This window comes from Balaenoptera acutorostrata, chromosome 18, assembly GCF_949987535.1.
Source record: "Balaenoptera acutorostrata chromosome 18, mBalAcu1.1, whole genome shotgun sequence".
Taxonomy (NCBI): domain Eukaryota; kingdom Metazoa; phylum Chordata; class Mammalia; order Artiodactyla; family Balaenopteridae; genus Balaenoptera; species Balaenoptera acutorostrata.
Genome location: NC_080081.1, coordinates 40,890,879 through 40,913,932, shown reverse-complemented (window position 1 = coordinate 40,913,932; position 23,054 = coordinate 40,890,879).

The following is a 23,054-nucleotide window of genomic DNA, read 5'->3' as shown; positions in this document are numbered from 1 at the left end:
AAAGTTAGTAATATTTGAACATGTATTTAATGTCACTCATATCTAGTATATCTATTACATTTTAATTTGAATTATATAGCTTTTTTATTACCTAAGAATAAAACATTTTTCTTTGTGGAGGGTTATGTTTAAGGGAAAGATACATTGGCAGTTTTATTAAGTGAAGTTGAAATAGCCTCAGGGAAAAGAAGATTTCTCCTGAAGTTAGGTACTTTAGATTTTTGTGTCAAATTTTCAAGAATGAATAATCACCAATTATTTTTTTCTAGTCTTCAACCAGCTTCATGTTTAAAACACATACACACACATGCAACACACATACACATTTTCTGTTTCAGAGGAGAGGGAAGTTCAAGGTCAAATGGTAATTTTGCCTCTAAAAAATGTACACATGTGTTTTTAAACCTGATCTAATATGGGTTGTTAACAGGAAAAAATGTTGGCCATAGATGAAAAACTTATATAACAAAAAGAATAAATTATTAGTCAAAATTTGAGACTTTGCTTGAATAAGTATACATTGTTAAAGATATGTCATTTTGCAATAATTTTGACTTTTAAAAAAAAAAATCAGTCATCAATTTTATACACATCAGTGTATACATGTCAATCCCAATCGCCCAATTCAGCACACCACCATCCCCACTCCACTGCTGTTTTCCACCCCCTTGGTGTCCATACGTTTGTTCTCTACATCTGTGTCTCAACTTCTGCCCTGCAAACCAGTTCATCTGTACCATTTTTCTAGGTTCCACATACATGTGTTAATATACGATATTTGTTTTTGTCTTTCTGACTTACTTCAATTTGTATGACAGTCTCTAGATCTATCCACGTCTCAACAAATGACTCAATTTCGTTCCTTTTTATGCCTGAGTAATATTCCATTGTATATATGTACCACAACTTCTTTATTCATTCGTCTGTCGATGGGCATTTAGGTTGCTTCCATGACCTGGCTATTGTAAATACTACTGCAATGAACATTGGGGTGCATGTGTCTTTTTGAATTACGGTTTTCTCTGGGTATATGCCCAGTAGTGGGATTGCAGGGTCATATGGTAATTCTCTTTTTAGTTATTTAAGGACCTCCATATTGTTCTCCATAGTGGCTGTATCAATTTACATTCCCACCAACAGTGCAAGAGGGTTCCCTTTTCTCCACATGCTCTCCAGCATTTGTTGTTTGTAGATTTTCTGATGATGCCCATTCTAACTGGTGTGAGGTGATACCTCATTGTAGTTTTGATTTGCATTTCTCTAATAATTAGTGATGTTGAGCATCTTTTCATGTGCTTCGTGGCCGTCTGTATGTCTTCTTTGGAGAAATGTCTATTTAGGTCTTCTGCCCATTTTTGGATTGGGTTGTTTGTTTCTTTAATATTGAGCTGCATGAGCTGTTTATATATTTTGGAGATTAATCCTTTGTCAGTTGCTTTGTGGGCAAATATTTTCTCCAATTCTGAGGGTTATCTTTTCGTCTTGTTTATGGTTTCCTTTGCTGTGCAAAAGCTTTGAAGTTTCATTAGGTCTCATTTGTTTATTTTTGTTTTTATTTCCATTACTCTAGGAGGTGGATCAAAAAAGATCTTGCTGTGATATATGTCAAAGAGTGTTCTTCCTATGTTTTCCTCTAAGAGTTTTAGAGTGTCTGGTCTTACATTTAGGTCTCTAATCCATTTTGAGTTTATTTTTGTGTATGGTGTTAAGGAGTATTCTAATTTCATTCTTTTACATGTAGCTGTCCAGTTTTCCCAGCACCACTTATTGAAGAGACTGTCTTTTCTCCATTGTACATCCTTGCCTCCTTTGTCATAGATTAGTTGACCATAGGTACATGGGTTATCTCTGGGCTTTCTATCTTGTTCCATTGATCTATGTTTCTGTTTTTGTGCCAGTACCATATTGTCTTGATTACTGTAGCTTTGTAGTATAGTCTGAAGTCAGGGAGTCTGATTCCTCCAGCTCCGATTTTTTCCCTCAAGACTGCTTTGGCTATTCGGGGTCTTTTGTGTCTCCATACAAATTTTAAGATGATTTGTTCTAGTTCCGTAAAAAATGCCATTGGTAATTTGATAGGGATTGCATTGAATCTGTAGCTTACTTTGGGTAGTATGGCCATTTTCACAATATTGATTCTTCCAATCGAAGGATATGGTATATCTCTCCATCTGTTGGTATCATCTTTAATTCCTTTCATCAGTGTCTTATAACTTTCTGCATACAGGTCTTTTGTCTTCCTAGGTAGGTTTATTCCTAGGTATTTTATTCTTTTTGTTGCAATGGTAAATGGGAGTGTTTTCATAATTTCTCTTTCAGATTTTTCATCATTTTTGTATAGGAATGCAAGAGATTTCTGTGCATTAATTTTGCATCCTGCAACTTTACCAAATTCATTGATTAGCTCTAGAAGTTTTCTCGTGGCATTTTTAGGATTCTCTATGTATAGTATCATGTCATCTGCAAACAGTGAGTTTTACTTCTTCTTTTCCAATTTGTATTCCTTTTATTTCTTTTTCTTCTCTGATTGCCGTGGCTAGGACTTCCAAAAATGTGTTGAATAATAGTGGTGAGAGTGGACATCCTTGTCTCGTTCCTGATCTTAGAGGAAATGCTTTCAGTTTTTCACCATTGAGAATGATGTTTGTTGTGGGTGTGTCGTATATGGCCTTTATTATGTTGAGGCAGGTTCCCTCTATGCCCACTTTCTGGAGAGCTTTTATCATAAATGGGTGTTGAATTTTGTCAAAAGCTTTTTCTGCATCCATTGAGATGATCATATGATTTTTATTCTTCAATTTGTTAATATGGTGTATCACATTGATTGATTTGCATATATTGAAGAATCCTTGCATCCCTGTGATAAATCCCACTTGATCGTGGTGTATGATCCTTTTAATGTGTTGTTGGATTCTGTTTGCTAATATTTTGTTGAGGATTTTTGCATCTATATTCATCAGCGTTATTGGTCTGTAATTTTCTTTTTTTGTAGTATCTTTGTCTGGTTTTGATATCAGGGTGATGGTAGCCTCATAGAATGAGTTTGGGAGTGTTCCTTCCTCTGCAATTTTTTGGAAGAATTTGAGAAGGATGGGTGTTAGCTCTTCTCTAAATGTTTGATAGAATTCACTTGTGAAGCCATCTGGTCCTGGACTTTTGTTTGTTGGAAGATTTTTAATCACAGTTTCAATTTCATTACTTGTATTTGGTCTGTTCATATTTTCTGTTTCTTCCTGGTTCAGTCTTGGAAGGTTATACCTTTCTAAGAATTTGTCCATTTCTTCCAGGTTGTCCATTTTATTGGCATAGAGTTGCTTGTAGTAGTCTCTTAGGATGCTTTGTATTTCTGCAGTGTCTGTTGTAACTTCTCCTTTTTCATTTCTAATTTTATTGATTTGAGTCCTCTCCCTCTTTTTCTTGATGAGTCTGGCTAATGGCTTATCAATTTTGTTTATCTTCTCAAAGAACCAGCTTTTAGTTTTATTGATCTTTGCTATTATTTTCTTTGTTTCTATTTCATTTATTTCTGCACTGATCTTTATGATTTCTTTCCTTCTCCTAACTTTGGGTTTTGTTTGTTCTTCTTTGTCTAGTTCCTTTAGGTGTAAGGTTAGATTGTTTACTTGAGGTTTTTCTTGTTTCTTGAGGTAGGCTTGTATAGCTATTAACTTCCCTCTTAGAACTGCTTTTGCTGCATCCCATAGGTTTTGGATCGTCGTGTTTTCGTTGTCATTTGTCTCTTGGCATTTTTTGATTTCCTCTTTGATTTCTTCAGTGATCTCTTGGTTATTTAGTAACGTATTGTTTAGCCTCCATGTGTTTGTGTTTTTTACGTGTTTTTCCCTGTATTGACTTTTTAATAATAGAAAAGTTTAATGAGAGGCATACAACCATCAAAAGAAGACTGTATATGATTTATGGGTATTTTATATATAAAATATGAAAAATTCTAATAAACACAGAAATGCATTTTTTGCTTAAAGAATTCAAGGAATTAGGTAAACATCTTAATGTTACTAACCTAGTAAATGAATATATGATCTTGGGTAGGCCCTTAAAAAGTTTCACTGGGAAAAAAAGTAGAGAAAGTATAAGTTATTTTGATCATTCATTTTTTTCTACTGATATATGCTGAGTATTTATTAGCTTCCATGACTGTATGAGATCAGGAACTACAAAGAGGAAGAGATAAAAATTCTGCCAACAAGGGCCTCACAGACGAATGCAGAAAAGTTACTGATAAGGAAGTCATACATAATAATGATTGTATTAATTAATGCTTGTAATAAAAGGAATAATTACACATTGTGCAAAGAGTGATTACAGAGGCATAAACATGAGAAATACACATATCAAATGGCACTTGACTCTGGGCTGTAGATGACGTTAGGGAAGGATTTCTAGACAAGGTAATATTTGATTCATGCTATTGAAACTAAATAGAGTTTTGTCATAAGACCAAAGAACAAAACATATTTAAGATAAAAAAGAACATATATAAACAAAAGTAAGTGAGAAATGCCATGGGAAATTTGAGGAACTACATGAAGTCCATTACAGATACAAGCAAAGTACTTATGTCCATGAAGGATGTCTTATTTTCTACCTGCAGCACTTAGTAGTGTTGCCAAAATATGTCCTTGGTAATAGGAAAATAAGTTAAAGCATACCTAGGAAAACTACAGTGTGCAGATGTATTGAAAAAGTAGAGACTATGAGGAAGTAAAGGCTAAAATTCTGCCTTGCTCTAGATTAATACTACAAAAGTAATGGAAATTCAGTAAGCACTCCCCCTCAAAGAAAAGAAAGAAAATCAGTAAGCCCCAACTATTGATAGCATGAGAAGCAAACACAGACAGAGCTTCATCTGACCCTGAAAAAGCACAGGTTCCTAAACCATGGTCTCATTTCCCTTGAGCCCTACATGGGCAGTCCTCTTCGTGTTTTCTTTGCCCACAAAGAAAGTCCTCTTCTTTGTGTTTATGTGTATTTTTAACACTAACTCCTGTTTTTGAGATAACCTCAATAAATCTGTTTCTTACTGCCATAAAACATAAATAAGATAGGAGGTATGGTGCAGAGGATGAGTGAAAGTTTTCAAACCAGACACAGATAAAATTGTATGTAAACTCTTACAAATATTGATTTTTGGCTTTGGCTATGTAGTCTTTCAGAGCCTTAGTTTTATACTTTGTAAAATGGGGAGAGGGTCTTTCCTGGTGGGGCAATGGTTAAGAATCTGCCTGCCTATGCAGGGGACACAGATTCGATCCCTGGTCTAGGAAGATCCCACATGCCACAGAGCAGCTAAGCCTGTATGCCCCAACTACTGAGCCTGTGTGTGCTCTAGAGCCTGTGAGCCATAGATACTGAGCCCGTGTGCCACAACTGCTGAAGACTGTGTGCCCTACAGTCCGTGCTCCACAACAAGAGAAGCCACCACAATGAGGAGCCCGTGTACCGCAACGAAGAGTAACCCCCACTCACCACAACTAGGGAAAACCTGCATGCAAAAACAACAAAAAAGGGGATAATAATATGCATTTTCATAAATTTCTTATCATCAGTGATTATATTAGTCTTGATAGCAAGCATACAATAAGCTAGTAATAAATGTTATTCAGTATTGTTCAATTAACAGTAATTAATATTGAAGGAAAAAATGAGCTGGGATAGAGAAGATATCTATATTCAAGCCCCAGAGAAAACTCACTAATCTTATCTTTTTTATTCAATGTATTTGTCAATGTCTTGGTAGAGATTTAGATGGCATGCTTATCAAATTTGCCAATCACATAAAGCTAGTCACACCAGTTAATACTGCAGAATAATTAAGTTTTCAGAAAGATCTTGAAGCAGCCTAGCAATGAAAAATTAAAGTCACATGTTTGGAAATTTTTTCTTAAATAAAGGAAAGTTTTCAGTACAGATAAAAATTTTAAAACTCTTTAAATAAGGTATTTGCTAGAAAACTATCTTACAAAAATAACACAATCATGCAAGAATATATGTACATAGATGCTTACTACAGTGCTATTTAAAACCATGAAAAACTAGAGAAAAGCTAAAAGTCCATTAACTAGGAAAGTCTTAAATTCATTATGATGCACCTATATTATGTAATGGTAGACAGCTGTTAAAAGGATGAGGGTGAGCTTTCTGTAGAAAGGAAGTATTGTGCAATATTGAAGAACAAAGTTCTCTGGAGCTAGATTACCTGGGATAGAATCTCAGCTAGTGATCATGTGCTAGTTACTTAAGCTCTCTGTGCTTCCGTTTTCTCATCTGTAAAGTGGGAATAACAGACCTACCTCATAAGGTTGTTGTGATATTTATATGTTAATATATATAAAACTTTTAGCACAGTACCTATAATATAGTAAATGATATATGCCCATTCTCATTTATTAATAGTGTTAGTATGGAAAATGTTCACAATATACAAAGTTAAAAAAAATGCTGAAAGCTATCTATAAGTTGACTTCCTTTGTGTTTAAAAAATTAAGTAATTTCATTTATATGTGGAAATAAGCAAAAATATAGAATTAGATAAGACTGGAAATGGAGAGTTAAAAGTAAATAAAATATAGATACAGATATGAAATTACAATTAGAGGGAGAGAGATAGAAAGAGGAAGAGACGGAGGAGGAGGAGCAGGAGGAGGAGGGTGAGAGGTGGGTGGGAGAAGGGAAGAGTAGAAGAAAGAAGAGGGCAAGAGGGATTAATGACCAGAAGTCATTACAACTTCCATAATAGGAATTTTTGAAAAACTCTTTCTGCATATTAGAGTCCTCTGGAATTCTTTCAAACTAGAGTAAAAATATGTGTAATGTAAGGATGACTTTATATTTTTTGGAAAAAAGATAAAGGTGAAAACATTTGGTGACCCTTAAGCAAACAGGAAAGTACAAGGAAACAAGAAGCATTACATGAGTGTTATAGTTTTCATAGGGAAACCAATACATACAAGCAGAATTATCTTATATTTTTTACAAAAAAGTATCTTTAAAATTTTTTTCTGTCGCGAATGCAAGGTAGCTGGGAACATGCAATTACATTACTCATAAATATAAGTTATTTATTTTAAAGAAATATTTATGAAAAATCTAGTTTTATTTTTAGTTTTCCCTTTTTCTTTACTTCTTATTAGCACATATTCTAAAATTAAAATAAGCTTGGCAAAACATATACATTTTCACACAGAACCATTAATGTTCCCTAATTCATTTCATAATGAAGTGAAACATGGTTAATGTGTTCTGGTTCTTTCTACTAATATGTTCCTTTGTGTAGGTGATCCTCAGACTTAATATGAAAGGTGACTATGTCAAAATGCTGAAGAAAAACAGTTAAATGATCATTACAGGTCACTTAGAGTATAATTAGCATTAATGCCACTCACAGATTAGAGACCTCTGGCAGCTACCTATATCTGATCAAAATCTATTTTGTCAGTTTGACATTGGAGAAATAAAAAAATCTGCTGAAAGTTTAGCCACAGAGAGGAAACCCATTTTTACTTGGTCAATACATATCACTGGACTCAGTGGGGTTTGAGAAATGGCAGTGACACCCACCATAATCAGCTATTTGTGTACTCAGCCAGATGCCTCGTGTGCAAATGATGGCATGCATTTCAGCTTTTCAGTTAGGAGAACTATTTATTCTGCTGTGTAAATCAGACAAGTCAAATATGGTATGGCACAAGAGCAAATTGTTGTTCATATTCTATCTCCATAGGAATTATTGAAAAAGAAAAGTCATTTTCTTTTTGGTAAAAAGTAAATTTGATTGTAAAGTAACTGCAAAGTAATAGTATGCATGAAATGATTATGCTCCAACACAAATTAAGCAACAGGGGGCCAATGAAAGGCTGTGTATGCTATAGAGGAGGTTAAACACTAAACTCACAGATGAAAACATTAAATTTGTAAGCATATGTAAAAACAGTCATTATTTCTACTTGCAAGTATATCATCTTCTAAGTGGAATATACTGAATTAATAAAAATGTAAATTCCAACTTTGTTTTCCATAACAATATAAGAAATTAACAGCATAATCTGATAAAATATTACAAATTTAAGAATCTAAAGATGTTCTATGAAAAATAGCACATTCTATTTTAAAAAACACTAATTATAAGTTGCCGGTTAAGTCATTTAATATTCTGAGATTTTGAGGGTCTTTAACTGATTAATGTGAAATATTACCCATGCTCACAGTTGAAGTGCACTAGTACATAAAAAAGTGTACCAGAATAGAGAAATAACTGTATACTGTATTTTCACTCCTTTTCAGACTATCAATGGGTAATATTTTTCATTTAACTTCCCTGTCTTTGCTATGGATGTTTCCCCATAAAAAGTCAACTTTGGAATTTCTAATAAATATGCATAATAAAATGAAGTTCTGCCTATTCTTCAATATAAGTAATTCCACTATATCACTGCAGGTAAGGTAAAGCTTTCTCCTAATTTTCTATTTTTTTCTTGTAATGTAGGTAAAATGTCTGATACTTTATAAGGAATAGTTACTCACATAAAGCTAAAAATTCAATAACAGAACCCTGGACATTTTCTGATACATTTTTCTGAATAGAAGATAGAATTTAAATTATAAAATCCTCATTATTAGAATTTCAGAGGGGGCAAATTCTTATATTGATTTTTGGACCTGGAAACTTAGATAATTTATTTATGCTTGTATATTTCATTTCATTTATAAGTTTCACACAGTCCATTGTAGTTTCAGATAGAGCATAGGGAAATGCAACTTTTCAGAATGCTACAATGAAATAAACTCACACTCATCCAGAGCTCTCAATTTATTTATTTTATTTTTTCATTTAAAAATTAGTTTATTTTTTATTTATTTATTTATTTTAGCAAACACTTAGAAGTCCTTCATACAAGCCAAAGTGTAGGTTTGCGTCTGGGCAAACAAAACCCAGTCATGACTCTGTCTTACAGCAATTTGTAGTCTGGATCCACTGTCCTCCATCATAGGAAATGAACATTCAACCTACATATACTCATTTATTCATGCATTCACGCAACCATTCTTCATTTTTATATTTGGAAAATAAAAAATAATTATCCTTATTAACTTATGTGTTGCTCTCTATGTGTCAGGTTCTGTGCTAAGGATTTCACAAATAAATAATTTTAATATTGTGACTCGATTGTCCTAACTATATATATATAAAAAGCGTCTCAGAAAATTTAAATCATTTACCCAGGAATACATAGTTAATGGATACAAGGAGAAGTTGTACATATTTCACTTAAGAAATTCTATAGACTGAAGAGTACAGTAGAATTTTCCAAGTCTAGTCACAAGAAACCTAGACCCTGGTTCCTAGACATATTCCATGGGGGGGATAATGTGTTAATGCCCAAATAATTTCTGGAAATACACATAATCCCCTCTTCATACACAATTTATGTTAGTATTCATAAAGCTGTGGGAATATTGCACTGAAAAAGACTGCCTGAATTCTTTTCAAATCCAATATAAAACCTTGTTTTATGTCAAGTACACATTAATATTCCCTGACACTTGTAATACACAGAAAACACTTAGATAAACATTAATCTACAGGAATAGTTAAGATTGTGAACTCTCATTATGAAGAATGAGAGCAGAACAAAGAAAACCAGCTATATTCACTTATTCACATAAGTCTAAAAATAAGAAACCTATAAATTCATTGGACAATGAATATTTTCCTGAGCCTTCCAGTTTAAAATGTCTTGATAAATTTTGGGAGAGTTAAAAACAAGCAAACCAACCAGACAACAAACAAACCTTTGTCACTATTTGCTGTGGTCTGTTTAACTGTGCTCAGTTATATAACCTTACACCCTCCTTCGATACCAAGGATGTTGTCTTGTAGTGGTGAGCTTTTAATTACTAGAGTTAATGAGGGAAAATGTGCAGTTGGCTAATTAGCAATCTATCACAGCTACCCCCAAAATTTAAGTAACTCGTACCTCAAATAGAGATAAAAAAATCTGTCATCTTTGTATAAAAGAAACTGAACCTTTTTGTGTTACTTTACTTTCATTATCATACCCAAGATTATTGATCTGATGGTGTTCAGAAACTTCTATATGTCCATCTGTTACTTTAACATTTTATCAGGTAGTAAGTAAGGATCAAACACACAATGACACTGAAGAGTCTTGTGAAATAATGACAAAGAAATTGAACTCATTACCCCCATTTCAAAAGGTAAGATTTAATCATTTATCAGTTCTAAAATGATAGTGCCCACTAAAAAAAAAGAAAATCTATCCTAACTAACTCACTGTCTTTATGCTCAATCACTCCCCGACTTTAGTAGGGTTAGTATCATTCTTTATTCCTTCAAGAGCCAGTTAACCAAGTTTATTTCTCATTACTCTTTCCTGTAGAGGCCTAATAGCAACACATTTCTTCCTAAATTTTTGTAGATTGTTGTGTTTCTATTTCTCCATCACACCCTCTCTTTCTCATAGGATAAAATGTATGGTTTTCCAATTTCCTGCTCTTGTGCAATCATTTGCCTCTAGTCTACACTGAAATGAAATGGAAACAATGCCTGAAAAAATTATTCTTCATTGTCTCAAACATCCTTGCTTTAAAATTTAAGAGAGGAGGAGGCATGGAAACTGAATGTGCAGCAAAGGCAAAGGCTGATTCATAGGGTTCCCCTGCTCCTTGAGCACCCCTGGCCCTGCAATGACTGTGCCCTGCCTGATTTCAGATACCCAGACTCTACCTTTACCTTTCACCTACATTGGTGTCCCCAAAAGATGGATGGGCATGTCTAAAATATCTTGAGGAGGACCTTCAAGATGGCAGAGGAGTAAGACGTGTATATCAACTTCCTCCCCACAAAAACATCAAAACTACGTCTACATGTGGAACAACTCCTACAGAACCCCCACTGAACGCTGGCAGAAGACCTCAGACTTCCCAAAAGCCATATGGCTGAAAGGGTCTTGGTTCTCCAGCTGGTGTCAGGCCTGAACCTCTGAGGTGGGAGAGCTGAGTTCAGGACATTGGACCACCAGAGAAGTCCTGGCCCCACATAATATCAATCAGGAAGAGCTCTCCCAGAGATCTCCATCTCAAGGCTAAGACCCAGCTCCACTCATCGACCAGCAAGCTCCAGTGCTTTACACCCCATGCCAGATAACTAGCAAGACAGGAACACAACCCCACCGATTAACAGATAGGCTGCCTAAAAACATACTAAGTTCACAGACACCCCAAAACACACCACCAGAAGTGGCCCTGCCCACGAGGAAGACAAGATCCAGTCTCATCTACCAGAAAACAGGCACCAATCCTCTCCACCAGGAAGCCTACACAACCCACTGAACAAACCTTAACAACTGGGGGCAGACAACAAAAACAATGAGAACTATGAACCTGTAGCCTGCAAAAAAGAGACCCCACACAGTAAGTTAAGCAAAATGAGAAGAAACAGAAATATGCAGCAGATGAAGGAGCAAAGTAAAAACCCACCAAACCAAACAAATGAAGAGGAAATAGGTAGTCTACCTGAAAAAGAATTCAGAGTAATGATAGTAAAGATGATACAAAATCTTGGAAATAGAATGGAGAAAATATAAGAAACGATTAACAAGGGCCTAGAACAACTAAAGAGCAAACAAACAATAATGAACAACACAATAAATGAAATTTAAAAATCTCTAGAAGGAATCAAAAGCAGAATAACTGAGGCAAAAGAATGGACAAGTGACATGGAAGATAAAATAGTGGAAATAACTACCGCATAGCAGAATAAAAAAAAAGAATGAAAATACTTGAGGACAGTCTCAGAGACCTGTGGGACAACATTAAACACACCAACATTTGAATTATAGGGGACCCAGGAGAACAAGAGAAAAAGAAAGGGACTGAGAAAATATTTGAAGAGATTATAGTTGGAAACTTCATTAACATGGGAAAGAAAATAGTTAATCAAGTCCAGGAAGTGCAGAGAGTCCCATACAGGATAAATCCAAGGAGAAACACGCCAAGACGCATATTAATTAAACAATCAAAAATTAAATAAAGAAAAAATATTAAGAGCAGCAAGGGAGAGGGAAGACAGCAGAAGCAAGAAGAACTACAATCCTGCAGCCTGTGGAACAAAAACCACATTCACAGAAAGATAGACAAGATGAAAATGCAGAGGGCTATGTACCAGATGAATGAACAAGATAAAACCCCAGAAAAACAACTAAATGAAGTGGAGATAGGCAACTTTCCAGAAAAAATATTCAGAATAACAATAGTGAAGAGGAGCTAGGAGAAGATGGCGGAAGAGTAAGATGCAGAGATCACCTTCCTCCCCACAGATACATCAGAAATACATCTACACGTGGAACTGCACCTATAGAACACCCACTGAATACTGGCAGAAGACGTCAGACCTCCCAAAAGGCAAGAAACTCCCCACGTACCTGGGTAGGACAAAAGAAAAAAGAAACAACAGAGACACAAGAATAGGGACGGGACCTGCACCAGTGGGAGGGAGCTGTGAAGGAGGAAAGGTTTCCACATACTAGGAAGCCCCTTCACAGGTGGAGACTGCGGGTGGTGGAGGGTGGAAGCTTCGGAGCCATGGAGTAGAACGCAACCACAGGGGTGCGGAGGGCAAAGCGGAGAGATTCCCGAACAGAGGAGTGGTGCCGAGCAGCACTCACCAGCCCGAGAGGCTTGTCTGCTTACCCGCCGGGGTGGGCGGGGGCTGGGAGCTGAGGCTCGGCCTTCGGTCGGATCCCAGGTAGAGGACTGGGGTTGGTGGCATGAACACAGCCTGAAGGGGTTAGCGCACCACAGCTGGGAGGGAGTCCAGGAAAAGGTCTGCAGCTGCCAAAGAGGCAAGAGACTTTTTCTTCCCTCTTTGTTTCACGGTGCGCAAGGAGAGGGGATTCAGAGCACCACCTAAACGAGCTCCAGAGATGGGCGTGAGCCACAGCTATCAGCGTGGACCCCAGAGACAGGCATGAAATGCTAAGGCTGCTGCTGCCGCCACCAGGAAGCCTCTGTGCGAGGACAGGTCACTATCCACACCGCCCCTCCCGGGAGCCTGTGCAGCCCACCACTGCCAGGGTCCCGTGATCCAGGGACAACTTCCCTGGGAGAACACATGGTGTGCCTCAGGCTGGTGCAACGTCACGCTGGTCTCTGACGCAGGCTCGCCCCGCATCCATACCCCTCCCTTCCCCCGGCCTGAGTGAGCCAGAGCCCCCGAAGCATCTGCTCCTTTAACCCCGTCCTGTCTGAGTGAAGAACAGACGCCCCCTGGCGACCTACATGCAGAGGCGGGCCCAAATCCAAAGCTGAAACCCGGAAGCTGTGCGAACAAACAAGAGAAAGGGAAATTTCTCCCAGCAGCCTCAGAAGCAGCAGACTAAAACTCCACAAACAACTTGATGTACCCTGCATCTGTGGAATACCTGAATAGACAATGAATCATCCCAAACTGAGGAGGTGGACTCTGGTAGCAAGATATATTATTTTTTCCCCTTTTCCTCTTTTTGTGAGTGTGTATGTTTATGCTTCTCTGTGAGATTTTGTCTGTATAGCTTTGCTTTCACCTTTTGTCCTAGTGTTATGTCCGTCCATTTTTTTTTCTTTTTAACTTGAAATTTTTTTTTCTTAATAATTATTTTTTATTTTTTTATTTTAATAACTTTATTTTATTTTATCTTACTTTATTTTATTTTATCCTCTTTCTTTTTTTCTTTCTATTTTTTCTCTCTTTTATTCTGAGCTGTGTGGACGAAAGGCTCTTGGTGCTCCAGCCAGGCATCAGGGTTGTGCCTCTGAGGTGGGAGAGCCAACTTCAGGACACTGGTCCACAAGACACCTCCCAGCTCCACAGAACACCAAACGGCGAAAATCTCTCAGAGATCTCCATCTCAACATCAAGACCCAGCTTCACTCAACGACCAGCAAGGTATAGTGCTGGACACCCTACGCCAAACAACTAGCTAGACAGGAACACAACCCCATCCATTAGCAGAGAGGCTGCCTAAAATCATAACAAGGCCACAGACACCCCAAAACACACCACCAGAAGTGCACCTGCCCACCAGAAAGACAATATCCAGCCTCATCCACCAGAACACAGGCACTAGTCCCCTCCACCAGGAAGCCTACACAACCCACTGAACCAACCTTAGCCACTGGGAGCAGATACCAAAAACAATGGGAACTACGAACCTGCAGCCTGCAAAAAGGAGACCCCAAACACAGCAAGATAAGCAAAATGAGAAGACAGAAAAACACACAGCAGATGAAGGAGCAAGGTAAAAATACACCAGACCTAACAAATGAAGAAGAAATAGGCAGTCTGCCTGAAAAAGAATTCAGAATAATGATAGTAAAGATGATCCAAAATCTTGTAAATAGAATAGACAAAACGCAAGAAACATAGACGGACATAGAAAAACTAAAGAGGAACCAAGCATTGATGAAAAACACAATAAATGAAATTAAAACTACTCTAGACGGGATCAATAGCAGAATAACTGAGGCAGAAGAACAGATAAGTGACCTGGAAGATAAAATGGTGGAAATAACTACTGCAGAGCAGAATAAAGAAAAAAGAATGAAAAGAACTGAGGACAGTCTCAGGGACCTCTGGGACAACATTAAACACACCAACATTCGAATTATAGGGGTCTCAGAAGAAGAAGAGAAAAAGAAAGTGACTGAGAAAATATCTGAAGAGATTATAGTTGAAAACTTCCCTAATATGGGAAAGGAAATAGTTAATCAAGACCTGGAAGCACAGAGAGTCCCACACATGATAATTCCAAGGAGAAACACGCCAAGACACATATTAATCAAACTATCAAAAATTAAATATAAAGAAAACATATTAAAAGCAGCAAGGGAAAAACAACAAATAACACACATGGGAATCCCCATAAGGTTAACAGCTGATCTTTCAGCAGAAACTGCAAGGCAGAAGGGAGTGGCAGGATATACTTAAAGTGATGAAGGAGAAAAACCTACAACCAAGTTTACTCTACCCAGGAAGGATATCAATCAGATTTGATGGAGAAATTAAAACCTTTACAGACAAGCAAAAGGTGAGAGAGTTCAGCACCACCAAACCAGCTTTACAACAAATGCTAAAGGAACTTCTCTAGGCAAGAAACACAAGAGAAGGAAAACATCTACAATAACAAACCCAAAACATTTAAGAAAATGGGAATAGGCACATACGTATCGATAATTACCTTAAATGTAAATGAATTAAATGCTCCCACCAAAAGACACAGACTGGCTGAATGGATAAAACAAGACCCATATATATGCTGTGTACAAGAGACCCACTTCAGACCTAGAAACACATATGGACTGAAAGTGAGGGGATGGAAAAAGATATTCCATTAAAATGGAAATTAAAAAAAAAAGCTAGAGTAGCAATTCTCATATCAGACAAAATGGACTTTAAAATAAAGACTATTACAAGAGACAAAGAAGGACACTATATAATGATCAAGGGATCGATCCAAGAGGAAGGTATAACAATTGTAAATATTTATGCACCCAACATAGGAGCACCTCAATACATAAGGCAAATACTAACATCCAAAAAAGGGGAAATCGACAGCAACACAATCATAGTAGGGGACTTTAACACCCCACTTTCACGAATGGACAGATCATCCAAAATGAAAATAAATAAGGAAACACAAGCTTTAAATGACACATTAAACAAGATGGACTTGATATCTATAGGACATTCCATCCAAAAACAACATAATACACTTTCTTTTCAAGGGCTCATAGAACATTCTCCAGGATAGATCATACCTTGTGTCAAAAATCAAGCCTCAGTAAATTTAAGAAAATTGAAATCATATCAAGTGTCTTTTCCAGCAACAATGCTATGAGACTAGATATCAATTAGAGGAAAAAAAAAAAACTATAAAAAAAATACAAACACAGGGAGGCTAAACAGCACACTACTAAATAATCAAGAGATCACTGAAGAAATCAAAGTGGAAATCAAAAAATACCTAGAAACAAATGACAATGAAAACATGATGAACGAAAACCTATGGGATTCAGCAAAAGAAGTTCTAAGAGGGAAGTTTATAACAAAACAATCCTACCATAGGAAACAAGAAAAATCTCAAAAAAAACAACAACCTAGTCTTACCCCTAAAGCCATTAGAGAGAGAAGAACAACAACAAAAAAAAAAACCCAAAATTAGCAGAAGGAAGGAAACCATAAAAATCAGGTCAGAAATAAATGAAAAAGAAATTAAGGAAATGATAGCAAAGGTGAATAAAACTAAAAGCTGGTTTTTTGAGAAGATAAACAAAATTGATAAACCATTAGCCAGACTCATCAAGAAAAAAAGGGAAATGACTCAAATCAACAGAATTAGAAATGAAAAAGGAGAAATAACCACTGACACTGCAGAAATACAAGGATCACGAGAGATTACTACAAGCAACTATATGCCAATAAAATGGACAACCTGGAAGAAATGGACAAATTCTTAGAAAATCACAACCTTCTGAGACTGAACCAGGAAGAAATAGAAAATATCAATAGACCAATCCCAAGCACGGAAATTGAAACTGTGATTAAAAATCTTCCAACAAACAAAAGCCCAGGACCAGATGGTTTCACAGGCAAATCCTTTCACACATTAGAGAAAAGCTAGCACCTATCCTTCTCAAACTCTTCCAAAATATAGTAGAGGGAGAAACACTCTCAAATTCATTCTACAAGGACACCATCACCCTGATACCAAAACCAAACAAAGATGTCAAAAAAAAAAAAAAAAAAAGAAAGAAAAGAAAACTGCAGGCCAATATCAATGATGAACATTGATGCAAAAATCCTCAACAAAATACTAGCAAACAGAATCCAACAGCACATTTAAAGGAGCATACACCATGATCATCTAGGATTTATCCCAGGAATGCAAGGACTCTTCAATATATGCAAATCAATCAATGTGATACACCATATTAACTTATTGAAGGAGAAAAATCCTATGATCATCTCAATAGATGCAGAAAAAGCTTTTGACAAAATTCAACACCGATTTATGATAAAAAATCCTCCAGAAAGTAAGCATAGAGGGAAGTTACCTCAACATAATAAAGGCCATATATGACAAACCCATAGCCAACATCATTCTCATGGTGAAAAACTGAAACCATTTCCTCTAAGATCAGGAACAAGGCAAGGTTGTCCACTCTCACCACTATTATTCAATTTAGTCTTGGAAGTTTTAGCCACAACAATCAGAGAAGGAGAAGAAGTAAAAGGAATCCAAATTGGAAAAGAAGAAGTAAAGCTGTCACTGTTTGCAGATGACATGATACTATACATGGAGAATCCTAAAGATGCTACCAGAAAACTACTAGAGCGAATCAATGAATTTGGTAAAGTAGCAGGATAGAAAATTAATGCACAGAAATTTCTTGCATTCCTATACACTAATGATGAAAATCTGAAAGGGAAATTAAGGAAACACTCCCATTCAGCACTGCAAGAAAGAGAATAAAATACCTAGGAACAAACCTACCTAAGGAGACAAAAAATCTGTATGCAGAAAACTGTAAGACACTGATGAAAGAAATTAATGATGATACAAACAGATGGAGAGATATACCATGTTCTTGGATTGGAAGAATCAACATTGTGAAAATGACTACACTACCCAAAGCAATCTACAGATTCATTGCAATCCCTATCAAACTACCAATGGCATTTTTCACAGAACTAGAACAAAATGTTTTAATTTATTGAAAAAATACTTAACCTGATTACCATAACTAACAGATGCCGGTGATGAGAACATATGGTTCATTCACAATACCTAAAACTAACCTTTAAAACCCTAGTGTTTGTCTCAATTTTTTTTTCTATGTAAACTCCTTTCTAGCTTTTATATCTCAAGTTTACACAGTTTACATTGTCTGCTTAGAGAAAGGGTCTCTTCAGTATCTTCATCAGTTTTACATATACAATGGAGAAAAGACAACCTCTTCAGTAAATGGTGCTGGGAAAACTGGACAGCTACATGTAAAAGAATGAAATTAGAACACTCAGTAATACCATATGCAAAAACAAACTCAAAATGGATCAAAGACGTGAATGTAAGACCAGACACTATAAATCTCTTAGAGGAAAACATAGGCAGAGCACTCTGTGACATAAATCAGAGCAAGATCCTTTTTGACCCACCTCTTAGAGGAATGGAAATAAAAAGAAAAATAAACAAATGATACCTAATGAAAATTAAAAGCTTTTGCATAGCAAAGGAAATCATAAAGATGAAAGGTAGCCCTCAGAATGGGAGAAAATATTTGCAAATGAAGCAACTGACAAAGGATTAATCTCCAAAATATACAAGAAGCTCATGCAGCTTGATATGAAAAAAAAGAAAAAAACCCGATCCAAAAATGGGCTGAAGACCTAAATAGACATTTCTCCAAAGATGATATACAGATTGGCAACAAGCACATGAAAGGATGCTCAACTTCACTAATCATTAGAGAAATGCAAATCAAAACTACAATGAGGTATCACCTCCCCCCAGTCAGAATGGCCATCATCAAAAAATCTACAAAGAATAAATGCTGGAGAGGGTGTGGAAAAAAGGGAACCCTCTGCACTGTTGGTGGGAATGTAAATTTATACAGCCACTATGGAGAACAGTATGGAGTTTCCTTAAAAAACTAAAAAGAGAACTACCATATGACCTAGCAATCCCAGTACTGGCCATATACCCTGAGAAAATCATAATTCAAAAAAAGTTATGTAACCCAACGTTCATTGCAGCACTGTTTACAATAGCCATGACATGGAAGTTACCTAAGTGTCCATCAAGAGATGAATGGATAAAGAAGATGTGGCACATATATACAATGGAATATTACTCAGCCATAAAAAGAACCTAAATTGAGTTATTTTTAGTGAGGTGGACGTACCTGGAGTGTGTCATTCAGAGTGAAGTAAGTCAGAAATAGAAAAACAAATACTGTATGCTAACACATGTATATGGAAATTTAAAAAAGTAAAAGGTTCTGAAGAACCTAGAGATAGGACAGGAATAAAGGCACAGACGTAGAGAATGGACTTGAAGACATGGGGAGGGGGAAGGGTAAGCTGGAATGAAGTGAGAGAGTGGCATTGACATATATACACTACAAAATGTAAAATAGATAAGTAGCGGGAAGCAGCTGCATAGCACAGGGAGATCAGCTCGGTGCTTTATGACCACCTAGAGGGGTGGGGTAGGGAGGTTTGGAGGGAGACACAGGAGGGAGGGGATATGGGGATATAGGTATACGTAAAGCTGATTCATTTTGTGATACAGCAGAAACTAACACAACATTGTGAAACAATTATACTCCAATAAAGATGTTAAAAAATATATATATAAAAAAAAAATTAAGAGAGTGCTATAATGAGGTTCCCATTGTCATGAAAGATAGGTGAATCTGTAATTTCATGACACATTCAAAAATTATTTTCCCTTTTGGTGGACTAAAAGTAGTGTTTCTTTTTTCTGGAAACCAAGGGAGTATTTGCTGGCATCTAACAAAATATGTTATGAGTAAATTTAGCTCAGTGAGCTAAAGGAAAAAGGTGTAAGTAAGTCATGCTGATAGATGAAATGGAATAGAGTCCTTTGTATTACATTAGGAAACACTCTTCTTTTTACTCATTACTTGCATTTTCTCTCACTATATTCAGAAAAACCTAAGTAATGAATGTTAGAGGTTTTCAGTAAAGAACTGATTTTTGAAAGATGAAAGGAATTCAGAAAGAAAAGTGATGGAGTTTTGTATTAGCTTGGGGAGTGGGGGAAATTGTACTAACTAGGAAATTAACCAGATTGATTAATTCTCCCACATTATTGAGAACTTTGCAGAGCATTTTATGAAAATTCTATTACATGTCTGTTTTAGTCTGTTCAGGCTGCTATAACAAACTACCATAGCCTGAGGGGCTTATAAATAGCAGAAATTTATTTTTCTCACTTATGGATGCTGGAAGTTCAAGGTCAGGGTGCCAGTGTGGTGAGGTTCTGTTGGGAACAGTTTTCTGGACTGCAGACTGACAACTTGTCACCCTGTCTTCACATGGCAGGAGGGGCAAGAGAGCCTTCTGAGGTCTTTTTTATAAGGGCACAGGTTCCATTCATGAGGGCTCCACCCTTGTGACCTAATCACCCTCAAAGGCCCTACCTCCAAATACCATTACATTGGGGCTTAGGTTTCAACATATGAATTTTGGGGAGAGACAAGTATTCAGTCTATACCTATGTCTTTCCAGAGATAAGCTCCTCATGTAAATAATACAAATGTATAAAATATTGCTTTCTCACATTGCCAATTAGCATTGCTCTTTATTTACATCATAGAAAATGGTTTGACATTTGATATCCTTCATTATATCAACATATTATCAAATTTTCTTGTACTAAGTGACTAAAAACTTCTAAGTAGTGTTTCTTCAAGCCATTAACATGCAATATTTTCAATTACAAATACGTGAAGCTGAGAGTTGGGAGAAAGATAAAACATAGCCACTAAATAGAAGTATTTTAATGTATTGGAAATTTATAAGATGAAAAAGTTCTGAGTATTTTAGATTTTACTTTATTAATCTTTATAATAAGTCTGAAACAACAGCAAAGAATTTCCATGAAACATACAGAAAAGTATAAAAATATATCTTATTTGTTTTAAAGTAGTTTTTTACTTCCAGATGTGATATTTAATACTTGTGGAAAGCACCAAAAAAAGTTCAATTTTTCTAAAATTAACAACCTACAATGTTCCTTTTGCCAAACTAATCATAGCTAAAATTTCCTCTATACACTAAGTGAGAATTTGAATAAAAGTTCCTTTGTGTATCATAAAACAACCGTATTTGATTTCTTAAAACATTAAATGACATTTATTCTATTATTTTATCATTGTATTCTACAACTGTCTTTTCACTTCCCTTTTCTTTTCTAATCCCTAAAATGTCAAACGAGATTCTATGTATCTACAAAACATCTCTGGACCTGAGGATGACGCCTTAAATTTCTAACATTTGAAAGAATTAAAATCAGGTAAAATTCCCAAGGACTTGAAGCCAACACATATTTTGATCTAAAACATTTTTTTTTTTTTTTTTTTGGTTTCATAGGGAGAAGTGTCTGAGAGATTAATGTTTTACTGGCTTAAAAAGGCACTTTTCTCCTCTTCAATTGCCAACAAACACTGAATAGCAAAAGAATTGTTTGTATTATCTTTATGATTGGAAGTTCCTATGGGAAAGTATTTCCTTCACAAATTATTTTGAGAATTAAAAATATATTTGCACCAATGTTTTAGAAGGGCCTCTGGACTAACATCTTGATTATAGAGGGGAAATCACATTGATGTTGAAGGCAGTTAAAAATTTTTTTCTACAAAGTACCCAATGATGCCTCAACCCTGCACTTTATTTCATCAATTAGTGTTCTAATTTTATAAACCAGAAGAGTGCACCATATACTAACTCTACTCACATTCCCTCTGTGATTTTGGTCTTTGAGTTTCTTCATTTGTAAAATGGGTATTTTAACTTAATTGTTATTAATTTCCTCCATTTCTTATACATGATGTTTCTATGGAGTTAAATGAATATGAGTTTAAATAAATATCAGGATGGCTGGTGAATTGAAGAAAATAAATATTGAGATAGAATGAAACTTTTGGATATTTGCATTTCCCCCCAGAATCTGAATTAAGTTTACACGTATTACATTTTCTTTTTCTGCCAGCTAGCATTACTCTAATTAGGGAAGACTATCAGGAGTTAGAAACCCACAATTCAGGTATTCATTTATGCCCACTTTTAGGACCTGTTCATGGATATTTTTGAGGATTTTAATTGAAGATATTATAAATGGTCAACACCCTAAAACCTCAAAGGAGGGTGTGAGTCTTATCAAATAAATCCAGCAATTACTCAAATTTAGTCTTTTGCACTTTAAATCAAATTCAGAAAATGCATTCTCTTCTCATCTTTAAGGTCATTGTAATAGGGCTACTTTTTTTCTCACTTTCTTTTCCTAATTCATCTTCCTAGACTCCCTTCTCAGACTTATCCATGAACAAATATATGGACTTAAAAAACAAAGGTATTTAGCAAAGAACTGTGGAAAAAATATTTAGATGTTCATATTATGTTAAAGAGTCCAAGCAGGATAGTTACTTATGAGTTACTAAAGATATTACTAGGCACACACTATGTTCCAAAAGGTGTCTCTGTAATCTTAATATGATAAAAGAAAAACATTAGGGATACCCTTGGACATGAATAAAAATAATTCTGTTTCTGTACAGATGAGCCTGAGATGATAAGCCATTCAATGATTTTAAAATATAAACTGAACACAAAAATCAGGACTGCATATGTAGTAACACTATAAGCTATAATCTATATGTAAAACAGTGACATAAAAATTGTGAGAAAGTTTAAGATTTTTGAATTGACAAAGACAGGGAAAGAATACAAACATTCAAAGGAGAAAGTTACATTAATAGCTCTTATTTAATAGTTACCTTTCTCATGAAGTACTACTCTTTTGTCTCTTATATTTTGGTTTTCTGTATTATGAGAAAACAGAGTCAATTTTTGAGGTTGTTTACATTTTCAATTTCAGGTAAAAACAAGAAGAAATGAAGGACAAAGGAATGAAGCAGAAAAAAAAAAGAAAAAATCCCTTCAGGCAAATCTTGAACTCACCTTGTTATGTTATTAATGCGGTAACCTCAAAGGAATCAATAGTCCTTTGAGGTTAACACATTAGGAAATCTAATCTCCTTTTTTATTTGAAGCTCTTTTAGAAATACTAGTTATGTGAACTATGGTTTTGGAATTTTAATTCTCTTGTATTTATTTGCATAGCAATTTATAGTTTATAAAATACCTTAATATGCATCATTTAATTTTTGTTTTTATCTATACAAGCACTGTGAGAGGAAGGCAAAACAGGCATTAATATCAGATTTTATAGAAC